This window comes from Epinephelus lanceolatus, chromosome 21 (assembly GCF_041903045.1).
Source record: "Epinephelus lanceolatus isolate andai-2023 chromosome 21, ASM4190304v1, whole genome shotgun sequence".
NCBI classification, from domain to species: Eukaryota; Metazoa; Chordata; class Actinopteri; order Perciformes; family Serranidae; genus Epinephelus; species Epinephelus lanceolatus.
This window is the reverse complement of record NC_135754.1, coordinates 21,453,208-21,465,676: the sequence shown is the minus strand read 5'-3', so window position 1 is coordinate 21,465,676 and position 12,469 is coordinate 21,453,208.

Genomic DNA, 12,469 nt, shown 5'->3' with positions numbered 1-12,469 from the left:
AGGATGGGGGAGGTGGAGGAGTGGATTTGAATAGCATTACATATGGGTGTGAATATTAATGTACTGTAAAAAATGCTCTGAATATGATTTAAATCTTTTAGAGGATTCTGCTGTCTAAGGTTTTTGACATTCCTGAACCACTGATGCATTTCTCAGTTAAAAACTCTAAGAAGCTGCTTGACAGTTTGGCAGGATGATGCGCAGCTTTATTTAAGAAGACAAAAACTCCAAAGTAATTCTAAGAAAATGATAAAATAATTATGATTTCCATGTAATTAATTGGTGTAGTGCAACACATTGATTGAGGAGACACAAAAGCTGTACAAGTTAGTGCACAACCTGCCTGACTAAATCTGGATCCTCTTTTGAAATGCTTCCAACATATTCTTATCAGAAGCCTTTTTTATAACTTTATTTGGTCTGGGTAATTTGCATGTGTGTATTTATACGTTTGTGCAGGTTAATATGTCTAATATTGTGCATGAATTTGTAGGTACAGTTTCCAGAGGGGTACCGTTTTTACATGTATTCATCATTTTTATTGCCAAAGGATGAATGTATTGTAACGTCACTTAAAAACTAAAACCTTCCCCAACTATCTCGGTTGCTTGTAACAGCCTGTGGAATCATTTCATGTAAAGGACTCAGGATGAATTTTCCGGGAAAATCCGAGGTATGTGATGTTTAGTTGAATTCTAGAGTGTTAAGCCTCTCTTCAACTCCGCAACAGAGCTACACAAGCTAAGTTATGGAGTCCACTAACTCCAACAAATGATTGGCACCCACCATGATACAGAGTCCACATATGCTGTGTGTTCCTGTTACATTTATTTTGCAGAAGTGGCCTGGAGACCCTGCAGTCCCTTGGCCTCACTTTCTGCAGCGGGAGAATGGCCAGCAACTTTGGAGACGGACCGTATTGCTTCAATCTGGCACAAATATTTACCTGGATTAAACAATGAACTGATTGGAATTTGGTTGTCAAAGGTCAAGGTCACTATGACCCTGTCTGTTGCATTTTCGTTAATGCGATAGCTCAAGAACACCTTGAGGGAATTTCTTCTAATTTGACACAGACATCCACTTGGACTCAATGATAAACTGATTCAATTTTGAAGGTCAAGGTCACTGTGACCTTGCGTCCATCTTTTTCTTGTGAATGTTATATTGCAAGAAGGCCTTGAGGGAGCTTACTCAAATTTGGCACAATCGTCCACTTGGACTCGAGAATAGACTGATAAGAATTTGGTGGTCAAAGGTCAAGGTCACTATGACCCCGTCTGTTGTATTCTCATGAATGCGATATCTGAAGCACACCATGAGGGAATTTTTTTAAGTTTGACACAGACATCCACGTGGACTTAACAAAAAAGTGATTAGATTTTTAGGGCCAAGGTTACTTTGACCTTGTATCCGTTTCATTCTCAAGAACGTTGTATTGCAGGAATATCAAAGTTCAAGGTCATTGTGACCTAACAAAATGTGTTTTTGGCAGTTACTCAAAAATTCATTTCGGTATGCTAATTTTGACAAAATTTCACACAAATGTCTGATAAAATATAACAGTGAAATTATAAAGTTTTATATCCACAAAGTCAACTTCACTGCAATATCAAAATGTTCTGCCAAAACACTTTTCTTGCCATTACTCAATGTCATAACTCAGGAACAGAAGGGAAGACATTTGGTTGGATATTGAATTGATTTGTGTGAAACATCAGTTTCACAGACAGGGACGTAAACTTGTTCTTGAGGCAATAATTTTAGTTTTCACTTCTAATTGCAGTTTTTTGTTTGGAAATTTGTGGCTAAGGTTTTTTGGTTTGTTTGTTTTTGTTTTTTCTGTTTGACCTATGTACATATTTGAACAAGGACAGGTCAACATATAAATTGCATTGACATTACACAGTTGATGAACTGTTTATGATAAAACTTTTGGATGCTTCAGGATTTTACAGTCTGTTTTAATATGACACTGATCAAACTCTCCACACTTAAAGTTGCCAGTTATGGCTTTCAGTCTTCTCAAAAGAGTGAAGAAGAGCTTGTGTGCAGAGAGTGAAACATGACTAAGGCCCTGATCACACAGGACGCGTTGTCGCAGCCGGGGACACCTTTTTGTAATTGATTCTAATGAGAATGAAGCTTTTTGCTTGCCTTGTGACACGCTTTGTGTATCTGGGCTCTAAGCGCCTGGCGTTTTTGCTGCAGTGCCTCAAGTTGAAAAGACTTCAACTCAGAGTGGAAAAACACCTGACGTCATCTCTGCCTTTTCCTTTCCCCATTGTCCAGTCGGATGATTTAAGAGGCAGGCTTTCTGTGTCGGTCATGACAACAAGTTTACAGCTGGTAAATAATGGAGGAGATACTAGTGATAGTGGTTGCTGGATACCCAGAGGTATATGGCCTGATGATAGACAGCAGCTTGTCAAACTGCCTCTGAGTCTTCCTAAAATATGCCTGGAAACAGCCATCATCGAGGAGAAGCTCCTGGACCAACTGGTGGTACTCCCCATGATCCACCCTCTTTTTTAGGGTCTCATGTACCCACACAGATCTCTGCTTCCCTGTGCCCAACAAAGTATTTGCTGACAGCCTCTCACCCTCAGCCAGAGCTACAGACAGTAACCTCTGCCTGAACATTTTAGGAACTAGTGACTAATTACTGTCAAATAAATAAGATAAATCAACAGTATATTGATTACACAGGAATGTTAGGAGGTGATGGGGTGGTTGCCTGGCAACAATAAAAAGGTGCAGCAGGTGTTTTTCTTTACCAGTGACATGATAAAGAAAAAGAAAAAAAAGGCAGTGCGTCACGCTGCACGTTTTGCAACCCTGCAACCTGCCGCTGTGCTCTTGAAAGCTGGCACAAAGAAGGCACACAAGTAGCACTCAGCACCCAACCTTGCGTTTTCAGGTGGTTAAAGATTTGGCACATGTACAGCCCCTTATTGCAAATTTCTCAGTTACATCCAATTTCTGTTTAAAACTCATCAAATGTATCCATTTAAGATATTTTTAGTGGCGCTTCTCAGTGCTTTCCCACTGGTCTTTCTATGAGCCACGGTATGCTTATGAGGTCACAGCTAACCAGTGTGCATACTGAATCACTGCCACCACTAATTAGATAAAGCTTTTGATTGTCTGAAAGTACACAGGGGATGATCTTAATTTTAGATTAAGGACTTGTCAAGAGAAATTACATTCCCAATGACTTGCTTTTATCCAAATAAAAAAGCATTTTAAAGAAAAGCATAAATCTTTAATCGTTTTCTTATGAAATAAACACTGAACACATTAACATGTTTAGCAGGGTGTCTGAATGCCCCACATCCGTTTCGGGCACACCCAGTTTCCCTTTAAAAACTGGGCTTAATGAACAGAAATGCAGTAGACGACACAAATTAAGAAGATATGTTAAAAAATTAAAAGGAATAAACACAGCAGAGAGTGTGCATCCTCCTCCCAGCGTAAAAGTCTCAGTGGCAAAAATCTCAAAGGCTGTAGACAAACAATAACAGAAAATAGTGAGTCTACGAAATGATAATGAGCAGAGACAAAACTAAGATCAGGTATCATACAGTATGAAGAAATGTGGGATACGATGTACAAACAAACAGCTTTAGGATTGGAAACTGTCATGAATTCTTTAAAGCAGGGATTTCAAATGGACAGATGGATGGAAACAGAGATGGGGACGCAGAAAGCTTGGCACTGAGACCCTCAAAGAAACAAAGATGAGAGAAAGGCCCTCTCACTTTTACCCGTGGCTACAGTTCCATTCAGGTGTGAACGTTACGGCTCCATGCTGTTAAGTCTTCATCTCCAGCAGCCGTGGGGCACTGTCCTAGAGTTTCCTGCAACGTGAAAACAGAAGACTACTGTGGGATTTAGAGCGAAATTGAATGTTGTCTTTTGTACCCAGCTCAGTTACTAGGTGTGGTGTTTGAAATGAGAGATAAAACAAGGAAATCACCCAGCAGGCATTGGAGCAATGATTTTCTCATCTATCACCATGAGAGATCATTTCATTCCAATTTGTTGCTGGGAGGAGGAAATAAAAGCATGTAATCACCTCAAAGGCCTTCCTCTTGCTTTACAAATCATTTTTTGTTGTTTGGGAAATAAACAGTAAATACAGGTGGCCGTTAGCTATGTTTACACAGTGGTCTGCCGCACCCCACGGCACTAAATACCTTTGTGAAGTTCTTTAAACATAAGACGAAATGGCTTACAGTTAAATAAACCAGAAATTGGTAGCACATAATCAGCATATCAAGCTGTGACTGCATATGCGATGCTTGACGAACGAAGCAAGGCATATTTGGAAAATAAACACAAATTATTTAAGCAGCATTGAACAAGGTTTTCAGCAATTACAAAAGTGACAAAAATCACGTTTGTAAAGCTACAGAAAGAACGATAACTAGGGATGCTAACTTAGAATGTTTTCTGTGACTGCTAGTTCACTTGCGTTAACCAATCATTAACCATTAACCACCAGGCTGGGGGAGCGGGTTACTATTTTGAATGGATAAAATCTAATTTCATTGTTAGTGCTTCCTTGACCCGCTCTTTCTTTTCTCTCTGTTTATCATTATTGACACTATTGCTGCCATAGTGTGAGCTCTGCATTCGGGATGTAGAAAGTCCGCTTGCCCCCACTTAGGCACAGTGACAGGGCTAACTATTAGCATCAAACAGCTAACGTTATGTTACAGGTTTTACTACAAAATTGAGCTGTTTCGGTTTGTTTGGACTATTTAGTGGATCTGTGTAGGACGTGAGCTGCTGCTGCTGCTGTGTTAGCTCTTGGTCAAAAATACGCCTCTATTATTTTCAATGTACAATCACAGTGTTGGTGTGCCTGGATGCGCTGACACACACGACTAGCTCCCATAGCAGCTCTTTTTCTCTGCTCCTATGGCAGCTTGACTCCTCTCCTCGTCATTGATGTATAAAGACTTGCTGTTGCTTTGTCTCATGTGTGGCAAAGAATGGATGAGAAGAGATTCATTGAGGTTGAGAAGTATCCCGAGCTAAACGACCCACATTATGAAGAAAATAGCCAAAAAGATATTGCCCGGCGAGTCATGGCTCTAGAGATTGGCTCTACAGGTAAGAAATTAAATTTTATTAAGGCTGTCCACACTTGATTTAAAGCTAATGCACTAGTTCAGAGGAAGTACAGATTTTTCAGTAAAAGTGGTAATAACTTTGCGTGGTCATCTGTTGACAAGCTGCAGTATGACATTTCCACTGTGTGCTAGGGGTCGTATTTGATGCGCCCTCACGTGATGTGCCCTGCCATGGCGGCACCGATGTGTTTTCATCTTCACTGGCCCTCATCAAAAAGACACTTGTCCCCTGGCCACTATAATATATCGTTTTAAAAAGCTCAAGTGGGTGGCTGAGTCCACACCACAACTGTAACGACAACAGTGGTGAACAATTTTTTGGGTTCACTTTCAGAGTGATTTGATGAACCATAGAGACACTGACAGCCAATCAAAACCCATCCCACTTCACAGGGAGTCACGTTCAGCACAGTGGATGACTGTGGAGAGACTCATAATTAAGGTTCAAAATCATACGTGCTTGGCATCGCTGTCTCAAGAACGTTATTGATCATCAGCGTTACTGCTCACATCGTTATCAATATAGTTATCGTTATTGTTCTTGTTCTAGTTGCAGACGGCCCTTTATTACTTATTCTTAAAAAAGGACCCTCACCTCTTTTCTTATCAAGAAAGCAACTTCAATTGGATGTTTTAGTGAATTAGGCCCATCACACATCCTGAAGGCTCTTTCTGCTTCCCACACTGATAAAGTTATTAATTAGCAAACACAGTGTGCTGTGAGAACGTGACTGCTTTACTCTGTGCAAACACAGACCCCTGGGAGTGCTAAATCATGTCAAATTCACACACAGTTTGTTAAAAGAGAGCATTCTACAAATAAATTAACTATCTAAAAACACTGATTTGGGTGACTAATAGTTGGCAGTGTCACCAAAACACTTCTTTTAGGTGTGGGGCCAGCAGCTTAGAGACAGAGATAAGACACATTTTCACCAAGAGTCCAACTGACAATTATTTCATGACTGATAAATCAATTTGTAATAATTGCCTTCTCAATAATTGATGAATCATATTGTCAATAAAATGTCAGAAAATGGTTTTGAAAGAGGAGATGTATTAGATACGAAATGATGACCCTGCCTCTACATTTGTTTAATATTACTAAACAGTGAATGATAAATTTGATTATCAAAATATTTTTCTTAGGCATTGATTAATTTGACATAGTGGCAATTCAATTTTTTTTAACCCTTTTTTATTGTGTTAAGCATCTTTGAGTGCATTGAAAGGTGCTAGATAACCAGTATGATTATTAAAAATGCCTGTCATATTTCCTAGAGTTCACAGTGATGTCTTCAACCATTATGGTGTACCTAGGGTTTCCATTATCTGGTGATGACTGTTTTTTATTGGGAAAATCTGCTGTGTGACACCTTCAAATCTCTCCTGCTATAATTTGAAGTGACTATAATTCCCTCTGAGAATATGTGGGCCTAACACCATGTCCTAACTACAAGCCATTGTCCAACTATCGAGGTCAGACTGGGGATGTAACCACTTAAAGATGGTTGAGTGCTTGCTATCTTCCCATGTTTATACTTTTTAAACAGAGAACACAGTTTTACATAATGACAGTTACTGGAAATGACAAACCATATGGCCAACAGCAGGTAGGTTGTTATTAACAATGCTTATTTACTATAAACAGCTCACTTGCAACTCCCTCAAACCAGCTGCCACCTTATTTAGGTTTTTGTTGTGAAATGAGGAAGTATCATATAAATAATAACTCCTCATTTCAAGTTCACTTATCATCCATTCTTCATTCAGTGTGGTGCTTCGAAAGTGAGCATCAAGAATAAATAGGAACAGGGTGTCCAGTAAAGTTGAGCTCAAGCCAGCTGGGACGTTCCAGTAGAAAACGTAGCAATCAAATTGACTCTGTCGCCAATGCTCGCATCACATACAGTTAGGACATGGTGTAAAGCTGAGGGAAATTCAGCTGTTGCCCCAGCAAATGTTCAGTGTAATACCGTGGAACTTCAATTGAAAGCCTAGCACCAGTTAAACGCCCAGTTCCTTTTACTAGCCCTGTGTGGCCACACATTATAATGAATCAAGGCCTGTCTCAATTAGAAGCCTGGTCTAGTTGCCAAGCAGTTCATTTCTATAGACGTTCTCGGACGTTGGCTACCCACTTGAGTTAATGTTAGTTAGCTGCTTTGATTGCATATACAGTTATAACCATGAGCACCGAAGAAGACTCTAATTCATTCAGATTTATTGGCATGATGGAAAAACAAGTGGCGACTCCCTTCCTCTGAAGCTGTCAAATAGTCAGAATATGTGTCCATTCCTCAATTACCCAGTAAGTTATTCATATTCCTTTGGTCTGTAAGCGTCCACCGATCAAAAGAATCAAAAGTGTTCATAAAAATTAATTCAAGTGAGTATTGTTTTAACAGAGTAAAGTGTTGTTGTGTTGGTGCGTCGGGTGCCGTAACCCCCCCCCCCCCCCCCCCCCCCGTGCCATAAAACGATTGTCATAACTCTCTCTCTCTCTGATGTGCTGTCTGTTGGAGCTAGATTAAATGAATGGTTCATAATTAATATGTTATTTGGAGCCTAATTTTTAAACAAGTAATATTCATACTGGTTAAAATAAACAATTTGATTGTATGTCCCAAGCTTTGCTGAGCAACAGTTTTATATGTAAGGAGTTACAGGCCTGTTGGGGTTAGTTATTCCAGCAAATAATAGCCCAGGTTATTAACTGAAGTTTTATGGTAGTTATTTATTTATTTTGAAAATAGCGGTATTATAGGTCTGTGACTATTGACCAGACATATTTTATTTGTTATATAATGTATAAGCAAAAATAGCCCATATTCTATTAAAAAAGATCAAAATCAAATATCCCAATATGTTTGATCAAAATAGTCATCAGTAATTAGGATATGATGAATAAGTGGTTTAAGGCAAATAAAAACAGCTAGAACAGTCTGGTGAGTTTGTAAAATTACATCACTTCACTGTAATTCAGCTTTTAAAACCAGGAAAAGACAACACTTAACAATATAAGACGATATGTGGTCTCATATCAGAATATTGCTCAGCCCTGATCTGCCTAGATGATGCCATTCTTTATTATATAGCATACCCATCACTTATTTCTAAGGTCAGTAAATGGATAACATTTGACTGAAATTTTTTCCATTCGTCCGTGATGTTGGAATCAATTTTTTTCTTACAGGTGGTCTGAGCAGCAAGGTATTTCTGTTACATTAACATAACAAGGAGAAAATCAGGAAATCCTCACATTTGAGAAGCTGGAACTAGAGAGTGCTAGACATATTCTGCCATTAATATGAAATATTTGCCTAACACTGAGCCCTATTTTTTATATTCTAATACCTATGTATGTGGGCAGGAGAAGCATTTGAAATGGCACTTTGAGTCAGTTTATCACAGCCTGATGGATAAATCTTTAAATACTTCCTGCATCTTCTGAAGTCACCGTCTATCCTCTGCACTTTAACATTGCTATGGTTACAGGTAGTGTTCACGGCTATGTGGGACTGCCTGAGGAAATGTACTCTATTTACGTCTTCATATAAAAAGTTCTAATGTCACTCGGTTCGGCTGCAACACGTACAGCACAAATCTTGATTCATTTTCACAGTAATTATAGTTTTCTATACCCAAACACTTAGAGTTTGATCATAGTCTGTGACTCAGCTTGTGTAATGATAAAATGATTGCTTTGCTGCTCTTTGGTAATTCAACACAAAAGATGAAATGAACAGAGAATATGGGAATACAGAAGATGAATTGTTTGGCCTGTGACACAAACACTGTGTCCAAACCTGATTTAATAAGAGAGTGTTGACATTCATTAATTATTAACTGTGCCCATACATCTATCTTTTGTCAGGAATGTGCTACTTTCTGGCAGATATGGTGACAAGTTTTGATAGCAGACTGTTACTTTGGGAGTTATTACATGTCAGTGAACCTGACAACCCATTTCAGGAGGCATTTGCATCACAAGCAGACTGAAGTAAATTTCACAATGTTGTTCTGGCTCATTGCTGACATCACACCTTAGCATTAGTCCGCTCTGAAGGTGTTGATGTTAACAACTTAATTATCTCCAGAAACTGTCCACATGTTCATGACTTTCTTTTACCGTTTATATCTCAGTGTGGCACACCTTGTCACTTCTATTCTGTCAGCTCTGGCGCTGCTCATATATTCCCATTCTCCTTAACTCCATTTGCCTTAAATGTCTGATTGAAGAAAATTGTTTAAAAGATAAACTTCACTTTATACTCTGAACTACCCTCAATTTTGTTTCCCTTTGTCAAATGTGAGCAAAAGCGGTGATATTGGTAATTGGAGTCAAATGTAGCCACCTAAGTCATTACAGTAAAGGCTGTTCACGCTAAGTTAGTCCTCCATCAGCTCACCTGGCAAGACAGTCTTTCCCCAAATGCAGAAAAACTTTAGCTGAAGCCTCGCCTGGAAGCAGCCCCTTAGTCTGTATTGACAATCTAGGAAGTGATTCTCAATTGAGTGTCTAGACCTGCTTTCTGTGTTGGTTATTTCAGTGATGAGGTTGCCATTCAGGGCAATAAGTGTTCATTATGAGGTGGAATTGTACCATGGGTATGCCTTCCAAGCACAACACAATGGCAGTGGGATTTGTCCTTGTTCAAAATATCAGTGTGTTTATAATATGCTGTCGAAGAGGGCAGAAGAGAACGGAAAGTTTTGAATAAACCAAGGTAGAAACATCACAACCTTGTGCACTAAGAGCCTTCTTTAAAAGAGGATGGTTTTGTCTTTGTTTTGTAAAATATAAGTACTGAAGGAAGTATGTGGAAAAGATCTAGTTAGTTGAAATATAGAGATACAAGTATAACCTCTTTTGAACAGGTATTATACAAGCGGCGACCTACAACATGAAGCCAGTGTTAAAGTTCCTTCTAACAGACAGCAGAGGGTGGGTACAGTGGTTCCACAATAGGTCTGATTGTGTAGAAGCCAATGAGAAAATGACCCTACTTCTCACTTGATTTATTACCTCAGTAAACATTTACCTAATAAGTTAACAAGCTCAACTGCTAGCTTCAAGTCTTCTCCGATGCAGCATGGTGTCGGTTTGAAGTTATGGTCCCGTTTAGAGTAAAATAGAGATGCCCCAGTTGATCATCCGACAGTAATTACTGGCCGGTATGCATTAAAAATATACCTTTGGGCAATCGGTGTTAATGGCTTTCTCATCGCCAATCATGGCAGTGGTGGGTGGGGGGTCAGCAGCTAGTGTTTCCTGGTTTCCGCTGCATATGTGTACGAAGACCATTAGTCCATTAATTCCTATGGGAATCTCTGTGATATCCGATGTACCTACGAAACTCCTCCTCTTCGTAATATTTCGGTCCGGAATTTGCCTCGAGTATGTGAAAAAAATTGCAGTGGATTTCAGAGAGACCGTATGACAGTGTGCTAGCTTAGCTAACAGGCTGCTAACTGGCTAACAGGCTATTTTCTTCAATTCAGTTGCCTGTGTTGATTGTCAAGTGAGTTTGTACGATTAAAAATAACTTGTTTATCTAGTCTTAACACATTGTGAATCTGAGTGATGTTCTTCTGCTTAATTATGGTTATACATTAGATACAGTCAGATTGTCATTGTGACTCGTTCAGCTGTTCATCTTTTTAATTAAATACTTCACAAAACATGCTCCAAGCCAATTTACTGGATGGCAAAAAACTGACAAAATTAGCCTCCCTGCCATGGCCACAGGAAGTTTCTATCAGGTTTCTATCCATCCGTAAAGAAATGCACTTCTTGCGTTGGACACCAGAGGCATCATCCGTATATTTATGGATTTACGGACACCAGTCACATACACAAGTGGAAACGAGGCGTAAGTTTCTAGGTATTTTGTAGCGTTGTAAGAGTAGCAAAGTAATTTGGAGAATAGTAGAGTTGGTGTGTAGTGTGTGTGTGTGTGTGTGTGTGTGTGCGCAAAGTGAGTGGTAGAGTGAAAGAAAGAACTAATCCAGTGATTGGCTGAGAGAGAGCGATAAAAGCAGAGGAGAATTCAGGTTTAGTGGTGATGATATCAAGTGCATGTTGAGTTTACAGTTTGGGCACAAATAAATGCTGCAGCTCCACATGCCCAGCAGAAGTTTCCTGTGTCTTGTTTCCCAGCTGCTGAGTTGAGTGACAGGGGTTTTCTCTGGAGTGAGTACTGACTCTGGCCTCTGGGGAAAACAAAGTGTCACTCCCATGCTTTCTGACCACAGTCTTTAAGCTGAAGCAGGAAAAGCTAGCAGCTGCTGTTTTGCTAATACTTTATTACAACTGAGCTCTCACTCTTGCAGTGAGCAGCGTCCTCCTACCTGCCTCACGTCACACATCCACACTGACTGCCTCATCAGGGTGCAGGGAGAGCGATTACATTGCACATTTCAGTTGTCCTTCTAGACTTAGCCTCTTTTAGGCTACTTGTGTCATTCCTCCTTGGTTGATGTGCTGCTCTGTTGATTGAATGGACTAAGTGTAAGCAACCGGTATCTGCGGGGAAAGAACGTGATCAAGACATCTCAAGAGTAAAATAGATGAAAAGGCAGGGTATGCTTTAGGGCTTGGCCACCTTGTGACTGGCAAGTTGCTACCATGGTGGTGTCTTCTGTTTCTCAGTCAGGTCCACCCTCACATCCAAATATGATCACTTCTAGGGGTACAAACCTCCTTGCACCTCATTATTTGATTCGATTACAATTCAGAGGGCACCAATTCGATAATACAACTATTATCGATGCATCACGATGCATCAGAACTTTTCATTTCTCTACATGATTAATTTTTCTTACTGTGTCACTACTTGCAATTTTTAAAACAAGCCATACAGTATTTGTAGTGATCCATAATTAGTATGGGTAGTCTTGTGCCTGTATGGGAATAGCAAAATAAGGGGAAGACAGTGTGCTCCGCATGTTCACATCATGTCTCCAGGAGGGGAGAGCAGCCTCTCTGCTGCATATTAACTACGAGAAAAGCCAAGGCATTGAGTGGACTGGATTCAGGGTTTTTTAAGGTAAAACAGACTGAGCATGGAGTTATTTTCTTCACCACAGAGTTGGTTTAAGGTGTTTAATGATGCAGTGTATGTTGGTCAGTTGGTCTTGTTTGTTTATGTGGTAATTGTTGCTCCGTTAATGTTTGTCTCGAGGTGATGGCAGAAGAAAGTATTCACAATATACTTCACGATTGCCTCGCAGATGTAATTATTCAGACAGTAAATTAAAACAAGGTTGCAACTGCTGCTTTTTATGAAGATGAATTACAAATTCTCTCTGGCATGTCCGCTCTG